The sequence below is a fragment of the Coffea arabica genome, chromosome 11e (genome assembly GCF_036785885.1).
Source record: "Coffea arabica cultivar ET-39 chromosome 11e, Coffea Arabica ET-39 HiFi, whole genome shotgun sequence".
Lineage (NCBI taxonomy): Eukaryota > Viridiplantae > Streptophyta > Magnoliopsida > Gentianales > Rubiaceae > Coffea > Coffea arabica.
Window position 1 is genome coordinate 31,818,797 of NC_092331.1, and position 21,824 is coordinate 31,840,620.

The 21,824-nt window shown below is 42.0% G+C and overlaps 35 non-coding genes across 35 annotated transcripts; all 35 read left to right on the forward strand.

Annotated features, from left to right (window-relative positions):
• The first annotated feature begins 158 nt into the window (after window positions 1-158).
• LOC140029914 (5S ribosomal RNA) lies at window positions 159-277 on the forward strand. Its single transcript, XR_011833829.1, has one exon. It is a non-coding gene; the product is annotated as a 5S ribosomal RNA (ribosomal RNA).
• A 411-nt stretch (window positions 278-688) lies between these two features.
• On the forward strand, window positions 689-807 carry LOC140030941 (5S ribosomal RNA). The gene has a single exon (XR_011834860.1). It is a non-coding gene; the product is annotated as a 5S ribosomal RNA (ribosomal RNA).
• Window positions 808-1,221: 414 nt separating this feature from the next.
• Window positions 1,222-1,340, forward strand: LOC140031816 (5S ribosomal RNA). The gene has a single exon (XR_011835741.1). It is a non-coding gene; the product is annotated as a 5S ribosomal RNA (ribosomal RNA).
• A 415-nt stretch (window positions 1,341-1,755) lies between these two features.
• Window positions 1,756-1,874, forward strand: LOC140030932 (5S ribosomal RNA). The gene has a single exon (XR_011834851.1). It is a non-coding gene; the product is annotated as a 5S ribosomal RNA (ribosomal RNA).
• A 413-nt stretch (window positions 1,875-2,287) lies between these two features.
• LOC140031440 (5S ribosomal RNA) lies at window positions 2,288-2,406 on the forward strand. The gene has a single exon (XR_011835361.1). It is a non-coding gene; the product is annotated as a 5S ribosomal RNA (ribosomal RNA).
• A 414-nt stretch (window positions 2,407-2,820) lies between these two features.
• LOC140031462 (5S ribosomal RNA) lies at window positions 2,821-2,939 on the forward strand. The gene has a single exon (XR_011835384.1). It is a non-coding gene; the product is annotated as a 5S ribosomal RNA (ribosomal RNA).
• Window positions 2,940-3,350: 411 nt separating this feature from the next.
• LOC140031646 (5S ribosomal RNA) lies at window positions 3,351-3,469 on the forward strand. Its single transcript, XR_011835568.1, has one exon. It is a non-coding gene; the product is annotated as a 5S ribosomal RNA (ribosomal RNA).
• Window positions 3,470-3,882: 413 nt separating this feature from the next.
• LOC140031674 (5S ribosomal RNA) lies at window positions 3,883-4,001 on the forward strand. The gene has a single exon (XR_011835597.1). It is a non-coding gene; the product is annotated as a 5S ribosomal RNA (ribosomal RNA).
• Window positions 4,002-4,415: 414 nt separating this feature from the next.
• Window positions 4,416-4,534, forward strand: LOC140031675 (5S ribosomal RNA). Its single transcript, XR_011835598.1, has one exon. It is a non-coding gene; the product is annotated as a 5S ribosomal RNA (ribosomal RNA).
• Window positions 4,535-4,945: 411 nt separating this feature from the next.
• LOC140031441 (5S ribosomal RNA) lies at window positions 4,946-5,064 on the forward strand. Its single transcript, XR_011835362.1, has one exon. It is a non-coding gene; the product is annotated as a 5S ribosomal RNA (ribosomal RNA).
• Window positions 5,065-5,479: 415 nt separating this feature from the next.
• On the forward strand, window positions 5,480-5,598 carry LOC140029915 (5S ribosomal RNA). The gene has a single exon (XR_011833830.1). It is a non-coding gene; the product is annotated as a 5S ribosomal RNA (ribosomal RNA).
• A 411-nt stretch (window positions 5,599-6,009) lies between these two features.
• On the forward strand, window positions 6,010-6,128 carry LOC140030942 (5S ribosomal RNA). Its single transcript, XR_011834861.1, has one exon. It is a non-coding gene; the product is annotated as a 5S ribosomal RNA (ribosomal RNA).
• A 414-nt stretch (window positions 6,129-6,542) lies between these two features.
• On the forward strand, window positions 6,543-6,661 carry LOC140031818 (5S ribosomal RNA). Its single transcript, XR_011835743.1, has one exon. It is a non-coding gene; the product is annotated as a 5S ribosomal RNA (ribosomal RNA).
• Window positions 6,662-7,076: 415 nt separating this feature from the next.
• Window positions 7,077-7,195, forward strand: LOC140030933 (5S ribosomal RNA). The gene has a single exon (XR_011834852.1). It is a non-coding gene; the product is annotated as a 5S ribosomal RNA (ribosomal RNA).
• A 413-nt stretch (window positions 7,196-7,608) lies between these two features.
• On the forward strand, window positions 7,609-7,727 carry LOC140031442 (5S ribosomal RNA). Its single transcript, XR_011835363.1, has one exon. It is a non-coding gene; the product is annotated as a 5S ribosomal RNA (ribosomal RNA).
• A 414-nt stretch (window positions 7,728-8,141) lies between these two features.
• LOC140031464 (5S ribosomal RNA) lies at window positions 8,142-8,260 on the forward strand. The gene has a single exon (XR_011835386.1). It is a non-coding gene; the product is annotated as a 5S ribosomal RNA (ribosomal RNA).
• Window positions 8,261-8,671: 411 nt separating this feature from the next.
• Window positions 8,672-8,790, forward strand: LOC140031647 (5S ribosomal RNA). The gene has a single exon (XR_011835569.1). It is a non-coding gene; the product is annotated as a 5S ribosomal RNA (ribosomal RNA).
• Window positions 8,791-9,203: 413 nt separating this feature from the next.
• Window positions 9,204-9,322, forward strand: LOC140031819 (5S ribosomal RNA). The gene has a single exon (XR_011835744.1). It is a non-coding gene; the product is annotated as a 5S ribosomal RNA (ribosomal RNA).
• Window positions 9,323-9,737: 415 nt separating this feature from the next.
• On the forward strand, window positions 9,738-9,856 carry LOC140030934 (5S ribosomal RNA). The gene has a single exon (XR_011834853.1). It is a non-coding gene; the product is annotated as a 5S ribosomal RNA (ribosomal RNA).
• A 413-nt stretch (window positions 9,857-10,269) lies between these two features.
• On the forward strand, window positions 10,270-10,388 carry LOC113720064 (5S ribosomal RNA). Its single transcript, XR_003455181.1, has one exon. It is a non-coding gene; the product is annotated as a 5S ribosomal RNA (ribosomal RNA).
• Window positions 10,389-10,802: 414 nt separating this feature from the next.
• LOC140031465 (5S ribosomal RNA) lies at window positions 10,803-10,921 on the forward strand. Its single transcript, XR_011835387.1, has one exon. It is a non-coding gene; the product is annotated as a 5S ribosomal RNA (ribosomal RNA).
• Window positions 10,922-11,332: 411 nt separating this feature from the next.
• On the forward strand, window positions 11,333-11,451 carry LOC113720075 (5S ribosomal RNA). Its single transcript, XR_003455191.2, has one exon. It is a non-coding gene; the product is annotated as a 5S ribosomal RNA (ribosomal RNA).
• Window positions 11,452-11,864: 413 nt separating this feature from the next.
• Window positions 11,865-11,983, forward strand: LOC113720065 (5S ribosomal RNA). Its single transcript, XR_003455182.2, has one exon. It is a non-coding gene; the product is annotated as a 5S ribosomal RNA (ribosomal RNA).
• A 414-nt stretch (window positions 11,984-12,397) lies between these two features.
• On the forward strand, window positions 12,398-12,516 carry LOC113720078 (5S ribosomal RNA). Its single transcript, XR_003455194.2, has one exon. It is a non-coding gene; the product is annotated as a 5S ribosomal RNA (ribosomal RNA).
• A 3,831-nt stretch (window positions 12,517-16,347) lies between these two features.
• On the forward strand, window positions 16,348-16,466 carry LOC113722366 (5S ribosomal RNA). The gene has a single exon (XR_003456679.2). It is a non-coding gene; the product is annotated as a 5S ribosomal RNA (ribosomal RNA).
• Window positions 16,467-16,879: 413 nt separating this feature from the next.
• Window positions 16,880-16,998, forward strand: LOC113722327 (5S ribosomal RNA). The gene has a single exon (XR_003456650.1). It is a non-coding gene; the product is annotated as a 5S ribosomal RNA (ribosomal RNA).
• A 415-nt stretch (window positions 16,999-17,413) lies between these two features.
• Window positions 17,414-17,532, forward strand: LOC113722332 (5S ribosomal RNA). The gene has a single exon (XR_003456654.2). It is a non-coding gene; the product is annotated as a 5S ribosomal RNA (ribosomal RNA).
• Window positions 17,533-17,945: 413 nt separating this feature from the next.
• Window positions 17,946-18,064, forward strand: LOC113722350 (5S ribosomal RNA). Its single transcript, XR_011834579.1, has one exon. It is a non-coding gene; the product is annotated as a 5S ribosomal RNA (ribosomal RNA).
• A 413-nt stretch (window positions 18,065-18,477) lies between these two features.
• Window positions 18,478-18,596, forward strand: LOC113722353 (5S ribosomal RNA). The gene has a single exon (XR_011835364.1). It is a non-coding gene; the product is annotated as a 5S ribosomal RNA (ribosomal RNA).
• Window positions 18,597-19,011: 415 nt separating this feature from the next.
• LOC113722362 (5S ribosomal RNA) lies at window positions 19,012-19,130 on the forward strand. Its single transcript, XR_003456675.2, has one exon. It is a non-coding gene; the product is annotated as a 5S ribosomal RNA (ribosomal RNA).
• A 411-nt stretch (window positions 19,131-19,541) lies between these two features.
• LOC113722341 (5S ribosomal RNA) lies at window positions 19,542-19,660 on the forward strand. Its single transcript, XR_003456662.2, has one exon. It is a non-coding gene; the product is annotated as a 5S ribosomal RNA (ribosomal RNA).
• Window positions 19,661-20,073: 413 nt separating this feature from the next.
• Window positions 20,074-20,192, forward strand: LOC113722343 (5S ribosomal RNA). The gene has a single exon (XR_003456664.2). It is a non-coding gene; the product is annotated as a 5S ribosomal RNA (ribosomal RNA).
• Window positions 20,193-20,607: 415 nt separating this feature from the next.
• Window positions 20,608-20,726, forward strand: LOC113722389 (5S ribosomal RNA). Its single transcript, XR_003456701.1, has one exon. It is a non-coding gene; the product is annotated as a 5S ribosomal RNA (ribosomal RNA).
• Window positions 20,727-21,139: 413 nt separating this feature from the next.
• On the forward strand, window positions 21,140-21,258 carry LOC113722380 (5S ribosomal RNA). Its single transcript, XR_003456692.2, has one exon. It is a non-coding gene; the product is annotated as a 5S ribosomal RNA (ribosomal RNA).
• A 415-nt stretch (window positions 21,259-21,673) lies between these two features.
• LOC113722373 (5S ribosomal RNA) lies at window positions 21,674-21,792 on the forward strand. Its single transcript, XR_003456686.1, has one exon. It is a non-coding gene; the product is annotated as a 5S ribosomal RNA (ribosomal RNA).
• The last annotated feature ends 32 nt before the right edge of the window (window positions 21,793-21,824 follow it).

A 21,824-nucleotide genomic window follows, 5' to 3' on the forward strand; every position in this document is an offset into this window, starting at 1 on the left:
AGGGTGCAAATCAATAACAAAAAGAAATATAAAGTAAATAAATAAAAGGATAAGAGGAAAATGCTTGAATTGACGCTTAAAATTAATTTCGGTCTAGAAAAGCCACACTGTTTCGCAGCACGGGGTGGTTTAAAAGAATAAAGCGAAAGGAACATGGCGGGTGCGATCATACCAGCACTAATGCACCGGATCCCATCAGAACTCCGAAGTTAAGCGTGCTTGGGCGAGAGTAGTACTAGGATGGGTGACCCCCTGGGAAGTCCTCGTGTTGCACTCTCATTTTTGTTTCGAAATCCAAATTTCCTATTCGTTCTTTATCATGTAGTAATTTAGCTCCGTCGGAACGATTGCTTTATATTTTGCTTCTTGTCGAAGCATGAAGGGGGGTCTGAAGGCGCGACACAAATCAGGAACGGTACGGTTCGATCAAAGCCCGGATCGTCGCTCAAATTTGTGGGCGCAAATGTATCACCGCAAGCATGAAGGATTGATTTCATGATAATTTAGAGTTGCGGGATGAGGGAAAAAAATAAGGTGCATATCAATAACAAAAAAAATATAAAGTAAATAAATAAAAGGATAAGAGGAAAATGCTTGAATCGAAGCTTAAAATGAATTTCGGTCTAGAAAAGCCACACTGTTTCGCAGCACGGGGTGGTTTAAAAGAATAAAGCGAAAGGAACATGGCGGGTGCGATCATACCAGCACTAATGCACCGGATCCCATCAGAACTCCGAAGTTAAGCGTGTTTGGGCGAGAATAGTACTAGGATGGGTGACCCCCTGGGAAGTCCTCGTGTTGCACCCCTCTCTTTTTTGTTTCGAAATCCAAATTTCCTATTCGTTCTTTATCCTGTAGTAATTTAGCTCCGTCGGAACGATTGCTTTATATTTTGCTTCTTGTCGAAGCATGAAGGCGGGTCTGAAGGCGCGAGACAAATCAGGAACGGTACGGCTCGATCAAAGCCCGGATCGTCGCTCAAATTTGTCGGCGCAAATGTATCACCGCAAGCGTGAAAGATTGATTTTATGATAATTTAGAGTTGCGGGATGAGGGAAAAAAATAAGGTGCAAATCAATAACAAAAAAAATATAAAGTAAATAAATAAAAGGATAAGAGGAAAATGCTTGAATTGACGCTTAAAATGAATTTCGGTCTAGAAAAGCCACACTGCTTCGCAGGACTGGGTAGTTTAAAGGAATAAAGCGAAAGGAAAATGGCGGGTGCGATCATACCAGCATTAATGCACCGGATCCCATCAGAACTCCGTAGTTAAGCGTGCTTAGGCGAGAGTAGTACTAGAATGGGTGACCCCCTGGGAAGTCCTCGTGTTGCACCCCTCTTTTTTTTGTTTCGAAATCCAAATTTCCTATTCGTTCTTTATCCTGTAGTAATTTAGCTCCGTCGGAACGATTGCTTTATATTTTGCTTCTTGTCGAAGCATGAAGGCGGGTCTGAAGGCGCGAGACAAATCAGGAACGGTATTGCTCGATCAAAGCCCGGATCGTCGCTCAAATTTGTCGGCGCAAATGTATCACCGCAAGCGTGAAGGATTGATTTCATGATAATTTAGAGTTGCGGGATGAGGGAAAAAAATAGTGTGCAAATCAATAACAAAAAAAAATATAAAGTAAATAAATAAAAGGATAAGAGGAAAATGCTTGAATCGAAGCTTAAAATGAATTTCGGTCTAGAAAAGCCACACTGTTTCGCAGCACGGGGTGGTTTAAAAGAATAAAGCGAAAGGAACATGGCGGGTGCGATCATACCAGCATTAGTGCACCGGATCCCATCAGAACTCCGAAGTTAAGCGTGCTTGGGCGAGAGTAGTACTAGGATGGGTGACCCCCTGGGAAGTCCTCGTGTTGCACCCCTTTCTTTTTTGTTTCGAAATCCAAATTTCCTATTCGTTCTTTATCCTGTAGTAATTTAGCTCCGTCGGAACGATTGCTTTATATTTTGCTTCTTGTCGAAGCATGAAGCGGGTCTGAAGGCGCGAGACAAATCAGGAACGGTACGGCTCGATCAAAGCCCGGATCGTCGCTCAAATTTGTCGGCACAAATGTATCACCGCAAGCGTGAAGGATTGATTTCATGATAATTTAGAGTTGCGGGATGAGGGAAAAAAATAAGGTGCAAATCAATAACAAAAAAAATATAAAGTAAATAAATAAAAGGATAAGAGGAAAATGCTTGTATTGACGCTTAAAATGAATTTCGGTCTAGAAAAGCCACACTGCTTTTCAGGACTGGGTAGTTTAAAGGAATAAAGCGAAAGGAAAATGGCGGGTGCGATCATACCAGCATTAATGCACCGGATCCCATCAGAACTCCGAAGTTAAGCGTGCTTAGGCGAGAGTAGTACTAGGATGGGTGACCCCCTGGGAAGTCCTCGTGTTGCACCCCTCTTTTTTTTGTTTCGAAATCCAAATTTCCTATTCGTTCTTTATCCTGTAGTAATTTAGCTCCGTCGGAACGATTGCTTTATATTTTGCTTCTTGTCGAAGCATGAAGGCGGGTCTGAAGGCGCGAGACAAATCAGGAACGGTATTTCTCGACCAAAGCCCGGATCGTCGCTCAAATTTGTCGGCGCAAGTGAATCACCTCAAGCGTGAAGAATTGATTTCATGATAATTTAGAGTTGCGGGACGAGGGAAAAAAATAAGGTGCAAATCAATAACAAAAAAAATATAAAGTAAATAAATAAAAGGATAAGAGGAAAATGCTTGAATTGAAGCTTAAAATGAATTTCGGTCTAGAAAAGCCACACTGCTTCGCAGGACGGGGTAGTTTAAAAGAATAAAGCGAAAGGAACATGGCGGGTGCGATCATACCAGCACTAGTGCACCGGATCCCATCAGAACTCCGAAGTTAAGCGTGTTTGGGCGAGAGTAGTACTAGGATGGGTGACCCCCTGGGAAGTCCTCGTGTTGCACTCTCATTTTTGTTTCGAAATCCAAATTTCCTATTCGTTCTTTATCCTGTAGTAATTTAGCTCCGTCGGAACGATTGCTTTATATTTTGCTTCTTGTCGAAGCATGAAGGGGGGTCTGAAGGCGCGACACAAATCAGGAACGGTACGGTTCGATCAAAGCCCGGATCGTCGCTCAAATTTGTGGGCGCAAATGTATCACCGCAAGCATGAAGGATTGATTTCATGATAATTTAGAGTTGCGGGATGAGGGAAAAAAATAAGGTGCATATCAATAACAAAAAAAATATAAAGTAAATAAATAAAAGGATAAGAGGAAAATGCTTGAATCGAAGCTTAAAATGAATTTCGGTCTAGAAAAGCCACACTGTTTCGCAGCACGGGGTGGTTTAAAAGAATAAAGCGAAAGGAACATGGCGGGTGCGATCATACCAGCACTAATGCACCGGATCCCATCAGAACTCCGAAGTTAAGCGTGTTTGGGCGAGAATAATACTAGGATGGGTGACCCCCTGGGAAGTCCTCGTGTTGCACCCCTTTTTTTTTTGTTTCGAAATCCAAATTTCCTATTCGTTCTTTATCCTGTAGTAATTTAGCTCCGTCGGAACGATTGCTTTATATTTTGCTTCTTGTCGAAGCATGAAGGCGGGTCTGAAGGCGCGAGACAAATCAGGAACGGTACGGCTCGATCAAAGCCCGGATCGTCGCTCAAATTTGTCGGCGCAAATGTATCACCGCAAGCGTGAAGGATTGATTTCATGATAATTTAGAGTTGCGGGATGAGGGAAAAAATAAGGTGCAAATCAATAACAAAAAAAATATAAAGTAAATAAATAAAAGGATAAGAGGAAAATGCATGTATTGACGCTTAAAAAGAATTTCGGTCTAGAAAAGCCACACTGCTTTTCAGGACTGGGTAGTTTAAAGGAATAAAGCGAAAGGAAAATGGCGGGTGCGATCATACCAGCATTAATGCACCGGATCCCATCAGAACTCCGAAGTTAAGCGTGTTTAGGCGAGAGTAGTACTAGGATGGGTGACCCCCTGGGAAGTCCTCGTGTTGCACCCCTCTTTTTTTTGTTTCGAAATCCAAATTTCCTATTCGTTCTTTATCCTGTAGTAATTTAGCTCCGTCGGAACGATTGCTTTGTATTTTGCTTCTTGTCGAAGCATGAAGGCGGGTCTGAAGGCGCGAGACAAATCAGGAACGGTATTGCTCGATCAAAGCCCGGATCGTCGCTTAAATTTGTCGGCGCAAATGTATCACCGCAAGCGTGAAGGATTGATTTCATGATAATTTAGAGTTGCGGGATGAGGGAAAAAAATAAGGTGCAAATCAATAACAAAAAAAATATAAAGTAAATAAATAAAAGGATAAGAGGAAAATGCTTGAATTGACGCTTAAAATGAATTTCGGTCTAGAAAAGCCACACTGCTTCGCAGGACTGGGTAGTTTAAAGGAATAAAGCGAAAGGAAAATGGCGGGTGCGATCATACCAGCATTAATGCACCGGATCCCATCAGAACTCCGAAGTTAAGCGTGTTTAGGCGAGAGTAGTACTAGGATGGGTGACCCCCTGGGAAGTCCTCGTGTTGCACCCCTCTCTTTTTTGTTTCGAAATCCAAATTTCCTATTCGTTCTTTATCCTGTAGTAATTTAGCTCCGTCGGAACGATTGCTTTATATTTTGCTTCTTGTCGAAGCATGAAGCGGGTCTGAAGGCGCAAGACAAATCAGGAACGGTACGGCTCGATCAAAGCCCGGATCGTCGCTCAAATTTGTCGCACAAATGTATCACCGCAAGCGTGAAGGATTGATTTCATGATAATTTAGAGTTACGGGATGAGGGAAAAAAATAAGGTGCAAATCAATAACAAAAAAATATAAAGTAAATAAATAAAAGGATAAGAGGAAAATGCTTGTATTGACGCTTAAAATGAATTTCGGTCTAGAAAAGCCACACTGCTTTTCAGGACTGGGTAGTTTAAAGGAATAAAGCGAAAGGAAAATGGCGGGTGCGATCATACCAGCATTAATGCACCGGATCCCATCAGAACTCCGAAGTTAAGCGTGCTTAGGCGAGAGTAGTACTAGGATGGGTGACCCCCTGGGAAGTCCTCGTGTTGCACCCCTCTTTTTTTTGTTTCGAAATCCAAATTTCCTATTCGTTCTTTATCCTGTAGTAATTTAGCTCCGTCGGAACGATTGCTTTATATTTTGCTTCTTGTCGAAGCATGAAGGCGGGTCTGAAGGCGCGAGACAAATCAGGAACGATATTGCTCGACCAAAGCCCGGATCGTCGCTCAAATTTGTCGGCGCAAGTGAATCACCGCAAGCGTGAAGAATTGATTTCATGATAATTTAGAGTTGCGGGACGAGGGAAAAAAATAGGGTGCAAATCAATAACAAAAAGAAATATAAAGTAAATAAATAAAAGGATAAGAGGAAAATGCTTGAATTGACGCTTAAAATTAATTTCGGTCTAGAAAAGCCACACTGTTTCGCAGCACGGGGTGGTTTAAAAGAATAAAGCGAAAGGAACATGGCGGGTGCGATCATACCAGCACTAATGCACCGGATCCCATCAGAACTCCGAAGTTAAGCGTGCTTGGGCGAGAGTAGTACTAGGATGGGTGACCCCCTGGGAAGTCCTCGTGTTGCACTCTCATTTTTGTTTCGAAATCCAAATTTCCTATTCGTTCTTTATCATGTAGTAATTTAGCTCCGTCGGAACGATTGCTTTATATTTTGCTTCTTGTCGAAGCATGAAGGGGGGTCTGAAGGCGCGACACAAATCAGGAACGGTACGGTTCGATCAAAGCCCGGATCGTCGCTCAAATTTGTGGGCGCAAATGTATCACCGCAAGCATGAAGGATTGATTTCATGATAATTTAGAGTTGCGGGATGAGGGAAAAAAATAAGGTGCATATCAATAACAAAAAAAATATAAAGTAAATAAATAAAAGGATAAGAGGAAAATGCTTGAATCGAAGCTTAAAATGAATTTCGGTCTAGAAAAGCCACACTGTTTCGCAGCACGGGGTGGTTTAAAAGAATAAAGCGAAAGGAACATGGCGGGTGCGATCATACCAGCACTAATGCACCGGATCCCATCAGAACTCCGAAGTTAAGCGTGTTTGGGCGAGAATAGTACTAGGATGGGTGACCCCCTGGGAAGTCCTCGTGTTGCACCCCTCTCTTTTTTGTTTCGAAATCCAAATTTCCTATTCGTTCTTTATCCTGTAGTAATTTAGCTCCGTCGGAACGATTGCTTTATATTTTGCTTCTTGTCGAAGCATGAAGGCGGGTCTGAAGGCGCGAGACAAATCAGGAACGGTACGGCTCGATCAAAGCCCGGATCGTCGCTCAAATTTGTCGGCGCAAATGTATCACCGCAAGCGTGAAAGATTGATTTTATGATAATTTAGAGTTGCGGGATGAGGGAAAAAAATAAGGTGCAAATCAATAACAAAAAAAATATAAAGTAAATAAATAAAAGGATAAGAGGAAAATGCTTGAATTGACGCTTAAAATGAATTTCGGTCTAGAAAAGCCACACTGCTTCGCAGGACTGGGTAGTTTAAAGGGATAAAGCGAAAGGAAAATGGCGGGTGCGATCATACCAGCATTAATGCACCGGATCCCATCAGAACTCCGTAGTTAAGCGTGCTTAGGCGAGAGTAGTACTAGAATGGGTGACCCCCTGGGAAGTCCTCGTGTTGCACCCCTCTTTTTTTTGTTTCGAAATCCAAATTTCCTATTCGTTCTTTATCCTGTAGTAATTTAGCTCCGTCGGAACGATTGCTTTATATTTTGCTTCTTGTCGAAGCATGAAGGCGGGTCTGAAGGCGCGAGACAAATCAGGAACGGTATTGCTCGATCAAAGCCCGGATCGTCGCTCAAATTTGTCGGCGCAAATGTATCACCGCAAGCGTGAAGGATTGATTTCATGATAATTTAGAGTTGCGGGATGAGGGAAAAAAATAGTGTGCAAATCAATAACAAAAAAAAATATAAAGTAAATAAATAAAAGGATAAGAGGAAAATGCTTGAATCGAAGCTTAAAATGAATTTCGGTCTAGAAAAGCCACACTGTTTCGCAGCACGGGGTGGTTTAAAAGAATAAAGCGAAAGGAACATGGCGGGTGCGATCATACCAGCATTAGTGCACCGGATCCCATCAGAACTCCGAAGTTAAGCGTGCTTGGGCGAGAGTAGTACTAGGATGGGTGACCCCCTGGGAAGTCCTCGTGTTGCACCCCTTTCTTTTTTGTTTCGAAATCCAAATTTCCTATTCGTTCTTTATCCTGTAGTAATTTAGCTCCGTCGGAACGATTGCTTTATATTTTGCTTCTTGTCGAAGCATGAAGCGGGTCTGAAGGCGCGAGACAAATCAGGAACGGTACGGCTCGATCAAAGCCCGGATCGTCGCTCAAATTTGTCGGCACAAATGTATCACCGCAAGCGTGAAGGATTGATTTCATGATAATTTAGAGTTGCGGGATGAGGGAAAAAAATAAGGTGCAAATCAATAACAAAAAAAATATAAAGTAAATAAATAAAAGGATAAGAGGAAAATGCTTGTATTGACGCTTAAAATGAATTTCGGTCTAGAAAAGCCACACTGCTTTTCAGGACTGGGTAGTTTAAAGGAATAAAGCGAAAGGAAAATGGCGGGTGCGATCATACCAGCATTAATGCACCGGATCCCATCAGAACTCCGAAGTTAAGCGTGCTTAGGCGAGAGTAGTACTAGGATGGGTGACCCCCTGGGAAGTCCTCGTGTTGCACCCCTCTTTTTTTTGTTTCGAAATCCAAATTTCCTATTCGTTCTTTATCCTGTAGTAATTTAGCTCCGTCGGAACGATTGCTTTATATTTTGCTTCTTGTCGAAGCATGAAGGCGGGTCTGAAGGCGCGAGACAAATCAGGAACGGTATTTCTCGACCAAAGCCCGGATCGTCGCTCAAATTTGTCGGCGCAAGTGAATCACCTCAAGCGTGAAGAATTGATTTCATGATAATTTAGAGTTGTGGGACGAGGGAAAAAAATAAGGTGCAAATCAATAACAAAAAAAATATAAAGTAAATAAATAAAAGGATAAGAGGAAAATGCTTGAATTGAAGCTTAAAATGAATTTCGGTCTAGAAAAGCCACACTGCTTCGCAGGACGGGGTAGTTTAAAAGAATAAAGCGAAAGGAACATGGCGGGTGCGATCATACCAGCACTAGTGCACCGGATCCCATCAGAACTCCGAAGTTAAGCGTGTTTGGGCGAGAGTAGTACTAGGATGGGTGACCCCCTGGGAAGTCCTCGTGTTGCACTCTCATTTTTGTTTCGAAATCCAAATTTCCTATTCGTTCTTTATCCTGTAGTAATTTAGCTCCGTCGGAACGATTGCTTTATATTTTGCTTCTTGTCGAAGCATGAAGGGGGGTCTGAAGGCGCGACACAAATCAGGAACGGTACGGTTCGATCAAAGCCCGGATCGTCGCTCAAATTTGTGGGCGCAAATGTATCACCGCAAGCATGAAGGATTGATTTCATGATAATTTAGAGTTGCGGGATGAGGGAAAAAAATAAGGTGCATATCAATAACAAAAAAAATATAAAGTAAATAAATAAAAGGATAAGAGGAAAATGCTTGAATCGAAGCTTAAAATGAATTTCGGTCTAGAAAAGCCACACTGTTTCGCAGCACGGGGTGGTTTAAAAGAATAAAGCGAAAGGAACATGGCGGGTGCGATCATACCAGCACTAATGCACCGGATCCCATCAGAACTCCGAAGTTAAGCGTGTTTGGGCGAGAATAATACTAGGATGGGTGACCCCCTGGGAAGTCCTCGTGTTGCACCCCTTTTTTTTTTGTTTCGAAATCCAAATTTCCTATTCGTTCTTTATCCTGTAGTAATTTAGCTCCGTCGGAACGATTGCTTTATATTTTGCTTCTTGTCGAAGCATGAAGGCGGGTCTGAAGGCGCGAGACAAATCAGGAACGGTACGGCTCGATCAAAGCCCGGATCGTCGCTCAAATTTGTCGGCGCAAATGTATCACCGCAAGCGTGAAGGATTGATTTCATGATAATTTAGAGTTGCGGGATGAGGGAAAAAATAAGGTGCAAATCAATAACAAAAAAAATATAAAGTAAATAAATAAAAGGATAAGAGGAAAATGCATGTATTGACGCTTAAAAAGAATTTCGGTCTAGAAAAGCCACACTGCTTCGCAGGACTGGGTAGTTTAAAGGAATAAAGCGAAAGGAAAATGGCGGGTGCGATCATACCAGCATTAATGCACCGGATCCCATCAGAACTCCGTAGTTAAGCGTGCTTAGGCGAGAGTAGTACTAGAATGGGTGACCCCCTGGGAAGTCCTCGTGTTGCACCCCTCTTTTTTTTGTTTCGAAATCCAAATTTCCTATTCGTTCTTTATCCTGTAGTAATTTAGCTCCGTCGGAACGATTGCTTTATATTTTGCTTCTTGTCGAAGCATGAAGGCGGGTCTGAAGGCGCGAGACAAATCAGGAACGGTATTGCTCGATCAAAGCCCGGATCGTCGCTCAAATTTGTCGGCGCAAATGTATCACCGCAAGCGTGAAGGATTGATTTCATGATAATTTAGAGTTGCGGGATGAGGGAAAAAAATAGTGTGCAAATCAATAACAAAAAAAAATATAAAGTAAATAAATAAAAGGATAAGAGGAAAATGCTTGAATCGAAGCTTAAAATGAATTTCGGTCTAGAAAAGCCACACTGTTTCGCAGCACGGGGTGGTTTAAAAGAATAAAGCGAAAGGAACATGGCGGGTGCGATCATACCAGCATTAGTGCACCGGATCCCATCAGAACTCCGAAGTTAAGCGTGCTTGGGCGAGAGTAGTACTAGGATGGGTGACCCCCTGGGAAGTCCTCGTGTTGCACCCCTTTCTTTTTTGTTTCGAAATCCAAATTTCCTATTCGTTCTTTATCCTGTAGTAATTTAGCTCCGTCGGAACGATTGCTTTATATTTTGCTTCTTGTCGAAGCATGAAGCGGGTCTGAAGGCGCGAGACAAATCAGGAACGGTACGGCTCGATCAAAGCCCGGATCGTCGCTCAAATTTGTCGGCACAAATGTATCACCGCAAGCGTGAAGGATTGATTTCATGATAATTTAGAGTTGCGGGATGAGGGAAAAAAATAAGGTGCAAATCAATAACAAAAAAAATATAAAGTAAATAAATAAAAGGATAAGAGGAAAATGCTTGTATTGACGCTTAAAATGAATTTCGGTCTAGAAAAGCCACACTGCTTTTCAGGACTGGGTAGTTTAAAGGAATAAAGCGAAAGGAAAATGGCGGGTGCGATCATACCAGCATTAATGCACCGGATCCCATCAGAACTCCGAAGTTAAGCGTGCTTAGGCGAGAGTAGTACTAGGATGGGTGACCCCCTGGGAAGTCCTCGTGTTGCACCCCTCTTTTTTTTGTTTCGAAATCCAAATTTCCTATTCGTTCTTTATCCTGTAGTAATTTAGCTCCGTCGGAACGATTGCTTTATATTTTGCTTCTTGTCGAAGCATGAAGGCGGGTCTGAAGGCGCGAGACAAATCAGGAACGGTATTTCTCGACCAAAGCCCGGATCGTCGCTCAAATTTGTCGGCGCAAGTGAATCACCTCAAGCGTGAAGAATTGATTTCATGATAATTTAGAGTTGCGGGACGAGGGAAAAAAATAAGGTGCAAATCAATAACAAAAAAAATATAAAGTAAATAAATAAAAGGATAAGAGGAAAATGCTTGAATTGAAGCTTAAAATGAATTTCGGTCTAGAAAAGCCACACTGCTTCGCAGGACGGGGTAGTTTAAAAGAATAAAGCGAAAGGAACATGGCGGGTGCGATCATACCAGCACTAGTGCACCGGATCCCATCAGAACTCCGAAGTTAAGCGTGTTTGGGCGAGAGTAGTACTAGGATGGGTGACCCCCTGGGAAGTCCTCGTGTTGCACTCTCATTTTTGTTTCGAAATCCAAATTTCCTATTCGTTCTTTATCCTGTAGTAATTTAGCTCCGTCGGAACGATTGCTTTATATTTTGCTTCTTGTCGAAGCATGAAGGGGGGTCTGAAGGCGCGACACAAATCAGGAACGGTACGGTTCGATCAAAGCCCGGATCGTCGCTCAAATTTGTGGGCGCAAATGTATCACCGCAAGCATGAAGGATTGATTTCATGATAATTTAGAGTTGCGGGATGAGGGAAAAAAATAAGGTGCATATCAATAACAAAAAAAATATAAAGTAAATAAATAAAAGGATAAGAGGAAAATGCTTGAATCGAAGCTTAAAATGAATTTCGGTCTAGAAAAGCCACACTGTTTCGCAGCACGGGGTGGTTTAAAAGAATAAAGCGAAAGGAACATGGCGGGTGCGATCATACCAGCACTAATGCACCGGATCCCATCAGAACTCCGAAGTTAAGCGTGTTTGGGCGAGAATAATACTAGGATGGGTGACCCCCTGGGAAGTCCTCGTGTTGCACCCCTTTTTTTTTTGTTTCGAAATCCAAATTTCCTATTCGTTCTTTATCCTGTAGTAATTTAGCTCCGTCGGAACGATTGCTTTATATTTTGCTTCTTGTCGAAGCATGAAGGCGGGTCTGAAGGCGCGAGACAAATCAGGAACGGTACGGCTCGATCAAAGCCCGGATCGTCGCTCAAATTTGTCGGCGCAAATGTATCACCGCAAGCGTGAAGGATTGATTTCATGATAATTTAGAGTTGCGGGATGAGGGAAAAAATAAGGTGCAAATCAATAACAAAAAAAATATAAAGTAAATAAATAAAAGGATAAGAGGAAAATGCATGTATTGACGCTTAAAAAGAATTTCGGTCTAGAAAAGCCACACTGCTTTTCAGGACTGGGTAGTTTAAAGGAATAAAGCGAAAGGAAAATGGCGGGTGCGATCATACCAGCATTAATGCACCGGATCCCATCAGAACTCCGAAGTTAAGCGTGTTTAGGCGAGAGTAGTACTAGGATGGGTGACCCCCTGGGAAGTCCTCGTGTTGCACCCCTCTTTTTTTTGTTTCGAAATCCAAATTTCCTATTCGTTCTTTATCCTGTAGTAATTTAGCTCCGTCGGAACGATTGCTTTGTATTTTGCTTCTTGTCGAAGCATGAAGGCGGGTCTGAAGGCGCGAGACAAATCAGGAACGGTATTGCTCGATCAAAGCCCGGATCGTCGCTTAAATTTGTCGGCGCAAATGTATCACCGCAAGCGTGAAGGATTGATTTCATGATAATTTAGAGTTGCGGGATGAGGGAAAAAAATAAGGTGCAAATCAATGACAAAAAAAATATAAAGTAAATAAATAAAAGGATAAGAGGAAAATGCTTGAATTGACGCTTAAAATGAATTTCGGTCTAGAAAAGCCACACTGCTTCGCAGGACTGGGTAGTTTAAAGGAATAAAGCGAAAGGAAAATGGCGGGTGCGATCATACCAGCATTAATGCACCGGATCCCATCAGAACTCCGAAGTTAAGCGTGCTTAGGCGAGAGTAGTACTAGAATGGGTGACCCCCTGGGAAGTCCTCGTGTTGCACCCCTCTTTTTTTTGTTTCGAAATCCAAATTTCCTATTCGTTCTTTATCCTGTAGTAATTTAGCTCCGTCAGAACGATTGCTTTATATTTTGCTTCTTGTCGAAGCATGAAGGCGGGTCTGAAGGCGCGAGACAAATCAGGAACGGTATTGCTCGATCAAAGCCCGGATCGTCGCTCAAATTTGTCGGCGCAAATGTATCACCGCAAGCATGAAGGATTGATTTCATGATAATTTAGAGTTGCGGGATGAGGGAAAAAAATAGTGTGCAAATCAATAACAAAAAAAAATATAAAGTAAATAAATAAAAGGATAAGAGGAAAATGCTTGAATTGAAGCTTAAAATGAATTTCGGTCTAGAAAAGCCACACTGTTTCGCAGCAGGGGGTGGTTTAAAAGAATAAAGCGAAAGTGTGACGACCCCACTTCTCCCAAGGGCGAACCCAAGGGTATCGGCGGGCCGCCTGCCTAGCTCGCGCCAGGACTCAAAACTGAAAGCAATAAAAGCCAGAAAATCCAAAAGAGTACTATACATACTATATACAATCCCAAAAGAGTTATAATTACATTCTCCAAAAGTACCTGCTCTTACTATTACATCCGTATACTTACAACCAAAACCAAAAGGGAGACCCTAAGAAGGGTCCTAATACAAACCACCAGAATAAAAACAAACATCCTAAAAGTTCAACTATTACAAGCCAATCTACTAAACTAGTGTATGAGCCCCAAACGTACCCGCGTCGGCCCCTGCTAAGGAAAACAAACGGAATGGGGTAAGCTAAAAGCTTAGTAAGTAAACAGGGGCAAAAGCGTAAATTTCACGTAGCAACATTTACACAGTAAGAGTAAAGCAAAAGCAGAAAAGTAACATCACATAATAAGGATACGGGTGGCTCCAAAGCCAATTCATTTGCCATGCTTGATCTCCTGTCGACACTCCGTCGACCATAAATAAGGTCCGTAGAACTTCACTTGTACACCCACCGACACCTTATCACCCTCACTGGCCAGTCACCTCACAAACTTGCCCAGGCGAACGAAATCACAAACTTGAGCTTTAATCATAAGCTCGGGTCACAAACTTGGTGACCTCAAACCAAGTTGGACTGACTTCGACCAAGCCCTAACCGGCTCGAATAGTCCATCTAGGTATTGAGTTCAACCGCAAACTCACAAAATTCACAAAAGTATTCAAAAGTCACCCCGAGCCACAAGCTCAAGGGTTTTTGTTCCAAAATTTCTCACATACATAAGTCATGTACAAATTGGTGCGTAAATTAGGGTCTAAATCGAGTGCGATAAAGTACACCCTCGCCTAGGTACCCTTTTTACACATAACGAAACACATAAACAACTAACACATAAGAGCGGCCTGAATACTTACTCAAAATACCAAAAGTAGTATAAAGGCGGAATTCACTTTGTGTGTTGGCTAGTAGTGGGCCCCACCGGCACCGCCTAACTCACCACTGTCTGAAATCGAAGATTATGTCACAATATATCACAAACGGCAACTAACGTACTTGAAATAAGCCAAACGGAAAAATTGGCACGCGCAAGTGCGGAAACGGCAAAACGGCCGCACACGTCCGCGCAGAACGGCAAACGGAAATGGCCAAGTCGGCCATCTCAAACCGTTTTGGTCAAAATTTAGTCTAGGAATATCAGATCAAGGTACATGAGGTACCGTTACGAAGCTAAGAGGAAGGGCTACAATGTTCATGAAGACATCGCAACCCAGATCTCAAAGGGTATAGGTGAAAATTGCGTGAAATAGTTCCAGCTGTTTCATTGCGAGTTACCAAACAGGCCCTGTTTGCAAGGCCGTAACTCACGGCTCAGAAATCAAAATTAAGAAATTCCAAAGGCATTAGAAAGCTGAGACATAAGTCTAAAACTTTCATGTTTTGGCCAAGACCTGAATCTATTCAGAACAAAACAAAATTCGAGTGCCAAAATACCCGTCAGAACTGTCCAAATACAAGGCAGTTCTGACGAGCGATATTGTTTTGATCATAACCGGAGCTACGGAACTCGATTTTCGACGTACTTTATACCGTTTCGAAGCTGAGATCAATATCTAAACTTCTTATGAAGGAGTCGGCACCCAGATCGAACTCTATAAAAATCGAAAAGTCATGGGCAGAAACAAAATCAGAAAACGCGTAGAACCAGAGGGTCAAAACAGGCTTGAGCATTTCGTCGATAACTCAGGCTACGCTAATCCGATTGACCTGAAATTTTGCAGGCATACTCAGGACTCAAGGGGCTACGACTTTCATGTTTTACGAAACTTCTGAATCAGCACGGAACATTAAGAAAAATGGAGCTCAAGTTCAGGTTCTGGGTTGCCCTGTTTACCCATTTTGCCGGTTTCAAATGTCGCAAACATATGGTTCGTTTTCATGGTTCTTATGCAGGTTTTTCGACCACTTTTGTACCAAATAAACACACATATACTAACATCTAAATGGCCTACAAATGGTCCGAAATTCCCCTCCCAAGTCAATACCAAATTTAACAATCATCAACCACAATCCCTAACCAAATTTCATTTGCACCAATGAACTTAATCCAACCTCTCACTAACCAAACTCTATCTCACTAACCATAAGCTAAGCTAAATTAGCCTAATGGAGTTTAGGGTTTCTTAACCCAAATCAGCTTTTTGCAAGTAACCAACCAAATCAAGTGAGGCAATTCATCAAACATAACCACTACAAGTCCATTTCTCAACTAAAACAAGTAAGGAAAGCATTAGCAAGAAACCCAAATTCTTTCCTCTTCTTGGCCGAATTTTCAGCAACCAAATAACACTAAAATTAGCCAAAGTACTCCATAAAAACATGTGATAGGCATAAGAGGTACCACAATCAAGCACAACTAGGGTCCTATGCCAAAATAACCACTAGTTCATCAAACAATAATCAACTTAAGTCTTCAAATAGACTTTCTTACCTTTGATTCAAGCTTTGTAGATGATCACCCACAACAATCAAGTGCTCAAGTTGTTTCTCCAAGATCCAAACTCAAGATTGAAGAGCAAAAATGATGCACCAAAGCAAGCTTTCCTTTTCTTTTTTTTTTCTTTCTCTTCTCACGGCTCTCACTCTCTCTCTCGGCTCTTCCTTTCTTTTTTTTTTTTCTTAGTTTTGTTTTCTCTTGTTTCTTATAAGTTGTAAGACAACATATAGTCAAAGCTTTGGGAGATATTTCTTATAGCAACCAATCACAAAAATGCTTTATTTGTTGTTTTCACCCTTGCACTTCAACTTTCTCTTTCATATACATTTTCCCTCAAACATTTGATAACCTTTCAATTTACTCCATAAGTCATAACTTAATCTAATCTAAAACATATAATCACGCTTAATTATTTCACTAATCACTTTCTCATCTTAGTCACTTACACTTACGCATACTTTATCCCACATAAAAGTAGTTAAACAATAACTTTTTTGTCAAGGACAAAATTAGGTTTAAACCCACTTAAAACTTCTAATAAATCATAACATTAGGGATTTTGCTCACTTAGGGTTTCTAACCTTCTTAAAATTAATTAACCTATACCAAATGGATTGAATCCTATACCTTCCCACACTAGTGGGTCCTACATCCGATATACGTTCTTAATTTCTCAAAAACTAACTAATATTAGAAAAAAAACATCTAAAACTATATTTACTCATAAAACTTATCTGGGAAACTTTTCTAATAAAGAAAATGTAGAAAATGCGGGTTTTCAATCTTAACCGGAAATTAGGGTTTTCTTCTTAGCCCTAACCCTAATATCAACTTACGAACGGTCTGGGTCCTCACAGAAAGGAACATGGCGGGTGCGATCATACCAGCACTAGTGCACCGGATCCCATCAGAACTCCGAAGTTAAGCGTGCTTGGGCGAGAGTAGTACTAGGATGGGTGACCCCCTGGGAAGTCCTCGTGTTGCACCCCTCTCTTTTTTGTTTCGAAATCCAAATTTCCTATTCGTTCTTTATCCTGTAGTAATTTAGCTCCGTCGGAACGATTGCTTTATATTTTGCTTCTTGTCGAAGCATGAAGCGGGTCTGAAGGCGCGAGACAAATCAGGAACGGTACGGCTCGATCAAAGCCCGGATCGTCGCTCAAATTTGTCGGCGCAAATGTATCACCGCAAGCGTGAAGGATTGATTTCATGATAATTTAGAGTTGCGGGATGAGGGAAAAAAATAAGGTGCAAATCAATAACAAAAAAAATATAAAGTAAATAAATAAAAGGATAAGAGGAAAATGCTTGTATTGACGCTTAAAATGAATTTCGGTCTAGAAAAGCCACACTGCTTTTCAGGACTGGGTAGTTTAAAGGAATAAAGCGAAAGGAAAATGGCGGGTGCGATCATACCAGCATTAATGCACCGGATCCCATCAGAACTCCGAAGTTAAGCCTGCTTAGGCGAGAGTAGTACTAGGATGGGTGACCCCCTGGAAAGTCCTCGTGTTGCACCCCTCTTTTTTTTGTTTCGAAATCCAAATTTCCTATTCGTTCTTTATCCTGTAGTAATTTAGCTCCGTCGGAACGATTGCATTATATTTTGCTTCTTGTCGAAGCATGAAGACGGGTCTGAAGGCGCGAGACAAATCAGGAACGGTATTGCTCGACCAAAGCCCGGATCGTCGCTCAAATTTGTCGGCGCAAGTGAATCACCGCAAGCGTGAATAATTGATTTCATGATAATTTAGAGTTGCGGGACGAGGGAAAAAAATAGGGTGCAAATCAAAAACAAAAAGAAATATAAAGTAAATAAATAAAAGGATAAGAGGAAAATGCTTGAATTGACGCTTAAAATTAATTTCGGTCTAGAAAAGCCACACTGTTTCGCAGCACGGGGTGGTTTAAAAGAATAAAGCGAAAGGAACATGGCGGGTGCGATCATACCAGCACTAGTGCACCGGATCCCATCAGAACTCCGAAGTTAAGCGTGCTTGGGCGAGAGTAGTACTAGGATGGGTGACCCCCTGGGAAGTCCTCGTGTTGCACCCCTCTCTTTTTTGTTTCGAAATCCAAATTTCTTATTCGTTCTTTATCCTGTAGTAATTTAGCTCCGTCGGAACGATTTCTTTATATTTTGCTTCTTGTCGAAGCATGAAGCGGGTCTGAAGGCGCGAGACAAATCAGGAACGGTACGGCTCGATCAAAGCCCGGATCGTCGCTCAAATTTGTCGGCGCAAATGTATCACCGCAAGCGTGAAGGATTGATTTCATGATAATTTAGAGTTGCGGAATGAGGGAAAAAAATAAGGTGCATATCAATAACAAAAAAAATGTAAAGTAAATAAATAAAAGGATAAGAGGAAAATGCTTGAATCGAAGCTTAAAATGAATTTCGGTCTAGAAAAGCCACACTGTTTCGCAGCACGGGGTGGTTTAAAAGAATAAAGCGAAAGGAACATGGCGGGTGCGATCATACCAGCACTAGTGCACCGGATCCCATCAGAACTCCGAAGTTAAGCGTGCTTGGGCGAGAGTAGTACTAGGATGGGTGACCCCCTGGGAAGTCCTCGTGTTGCACCCCTCTCTTTTTTGTTTCGAAATCCAAATTTCTTATTCGTTCTTTATCCTGTAGTAATTTAGCTCCGTCGGAACGATTTCTTTATATTTTGCTTCTTGTCGAAGCATGAAGCGGGTCTGAAGGCGCGAGACAAATCAGGAACGGTACGGCTCGATCAAAGCCCGGATCGTCGCTCAAATTTGTCGGCGCAAATGTATCACCGCAAGCGTGAAGAATTGATTTCATGATAATTTAGAGTTGCGGGATGAGGGAAAAAAATAAGGTGCAAATCAATAACAAAAAAAATATAAAGTAAATAAATAAAAGGATAAGAGGAAAATGCTTGTATTGACGCTTAAATTAAATTTCGGTCTAGAAAAGCCACACTGCTTTTCAGGACTGGGTAGTTTAAAGGAATAAAGAGAAAGGAAAATGGCGGGTGCGATCATACCAGCATTAATGCACCGGATCCCATCAGAACTCCGAAGTTAAGCGTGCTTAGGCGAGAGTAGTACTAGGATGGGTGACCCCCTGGGAAGTCCTCGTGTTGCACCCCTCTTTTTTTTGTTTCGAAATCCAAATTTCCTATTCGTTCTTTATCCTGTAGTAATTTAGCTCCGTCGGAACGATTGCTTTATATTTTGCTTCTTGTCGAAGCATGAAGGCGGGTCTGAAGGCGCGAGACAAATCAGGAACGGTATTGCTCGACCAAAGCCCGGATCGTCGCTCAAATTTGTCGGCGCAAGTGAATCACCGCAAGCGTGAAGAATTGATTTCATGATAATTTAGAGTTGCGGGACGAGGGAAAAAAATAGGGTGCAAATCAATAACAAAAAGAAATATAAAGTAAATAAATAAAAGGATAAGAGGAAAATGCTTGAATTGACGCTTAAAATTAATTTCGGTCTAGAAAAGCCACACTGTTTCGCAGCACGGGGTGGTTTAAAAGAATAAAGCGAAAGGAACATGGCGGGTGCGATCATACCAGCACTAATGCACCGGATCCCATCAGAACTCCGAAGCTAAGCGTGCTTGGGCGAGAGTAGTACTAGGATGGGTGACCCCCTGGGAAGTCCTCGTGTTGCACTCTCATTTTTGTTTCGAAATCCAAATTTCCTATTCGTTCTTTATCCTGTAGTAATTTAGCTCCGTCGGAACGATTGCTTTATATTTTGCTTCTTGTCGAAGCATGAAGGGGGGTCTGAAGGCGCGACACAAATCAGGAACGGTACGGTTCGATCAAAGCCCGGATCGTCGCTCAAATTTGTGGGCGCAAATGTATCACCGCAAGCATGAAGGATTGATTTCATGATAATTTAGAGTTGCGGGATGAGGGAAAAAAATAAGGTGCATATCAATAACAAAAAAAATATAAAGTAAATAAATAAAAGGATAAGAGGAAAAAGCTTGAATCGAAGCTTAAAATGAATTTCGGTCTAGAAAAGCCACACTGTTTCGCAGCACGGGGTGGTTTAAAAGAATAAAGCGAAAGGAACATGGCGGGTGCGATCATACCAGCACTAATGCACCGGATCCCATCAGAACTCCGAAGTTAAGCGTGTTTGGGCGAGAATAGTACTAGGATGGGTGACCCCCTGGGAAGTCCTCGTGTTGCACCCCTCTCTTTTTTGTTTCGAAATCCAAATTTCCTATTCGTTCTTTATCCTGTAGTAATTTAGCTCCGTCGGAACGATTGCTTTATATTTTGCTTCTTGTCGAAGCATGAAGGCGGGTCTGAAGGCGCGAGACAAATCAGGAACGGTACGGCTCGATCAAAGCCCGGATCGTCGCTCAAATTTGTCGGCGCAAATGTATCACCGCAAGCGTGAAGGATTGATTTCATGATAATTTAGAGTTGCGGGATGATGGAAAAAAATAAGGTGCAAATCAATAACAAAAAAATATAAAGTAAATAAATAAAAGGATAAGAGGAAAATGCTTGAATTGACGCTTAAAATGAATTTCGGTCTAGAAAAGCCACACTGCTTCGCAGGACTGGGTAGTTTAAAGGAATAAAGCGAAAGGAAAATGGCGGGTGCGATCATACCAGCATTAATGCACCGGATCCCATCAGAACTCCGAAGTTAAGCGTGCTTAGGCGAGAGTAGTACTAGAATGGGTGACCCCCTGGGAAGTCCTCGTGTTGCACCCCTCTTTTTTTTGTTTCGAAATCCAAATTTCCTATTCGTTCTTTATCCTGTAGTAATTTAGCTCCGTCGGAACGATTGCTTTATATTTTGCTTCTTGTCGAAGCATGAAGGCGGGTCTGAAGGCGCGAGACAAATCAGGAACGGTATTGCTCGATCAAAGCCCGGATCGTCGCTCGAATTTGTCGGCGCAAATGTATCACCGCAAGCGTGAAGGATTGATTTCATGATAATTTAGAGTTGCGGGATGAGGGAAAAAAATAGTGTGCAAATCAATAACAAAAAAAAATATAAAGTAAATAAATAAAAGGATAAGAGGAAAATGCTTGAATTGAAGCTTAAAATGAATTTCGGTCTAGAAAAGCCACACTGTTTCGCAGCACGGGGTGGTTTAAAAGAATAAAGCGAAAGTAACATGGCGGGTGCGATCATACCAGCACTAGTGCACCGGATCCCATCAGAACTCCGAAGTTAAGCGTGCTTAGGCGAGAGTAGTACTAGGATGGGTGACCCCCTGGGAAGTCCTCGTGTTGCACCCCTCTCTTTTTTGTTTCGAAATCCAAATTTCCTATTCGTTCTTTATCCTGTAGTAATTTAGCTCCGTCGGAACGATTGCTTTATATTTTGCTTCTTGTCGAAGCATGAAGCGGGTCTGAAGGCGCAAGACAAATCAGGAACGGTACGGCTCGATCAAAGCCCGGATCGTCGCTCAAATTTGTCGGCACAAATGTATCACCGCAAGCGTGAAGGATTGATTTCATGATAATTTAGAGTTGCGGGATGAGGGAAAAAAATAAGGTGCAAATCAATAACAAAAAAATATAAAGTAAATAAATAAAAGGATAAGAGGAAAAATGCTTGTATTGACGCTTAAAATGAATTTCGGTCTAGAAAAGCCACACTGCTTTTCAGGACTGGGTAGTTTAAAGGAATAAAGCGAAAGGAAAATGGCGGGTGCGATCATACCAGCATTAATGCACCGGATCCCATCAGAACTCCGAAGTTAAGCGTGCTCAGGCGAGAGTAGTACTAGGATGGGTGACCCCCTGGGAAGTCCTCGTGTTGCACCCCTCTTTTTTTTGTTTCGAAATCCAAATTTCCTATTCGTTCTTTATCCTGTAGTAATTTAGCTCCGTCGGAACGATTGCTTTATATTTTGCTTCTTGTCGAAGCATGAAGGCGGGTCTGAAGGCGCGAGACAAATCAGGAACGGTATTGCTCGACCAAAGCCCGGATCGTCGCTCAAATTTGTCGGCGCAAGTGAATCACCGCAAGCGTGAAGAATTGATTTCATGATAATTTAGAGTTGCGGGACGAGGGAAAAAAATAGGGTGCAAATCAATAACAAAAAGAAATATAAAGTAAATAAATAAAAGGATAAGAGGAAAATGCTTGAATTGACGCTTAAAATTAATTTCGGTCTAGAAAAGCCACACTGTTTCGCAGCACGGGGTGGTTTAAAAGAATAAAGCGAAAGGAACATGGCGGGTGCGATCATACCAGCACTAATGCACCGGATCCCATCAGAACTCCGAAGTTAAGCGTGCTTGGGCGAGAGTAGTACTAGGATGGGTGACCCCCTGGGAAGTCCTCGTGTTGCACTCTCATTTTTGTTTCGAAATCCAAATTTCCTATTC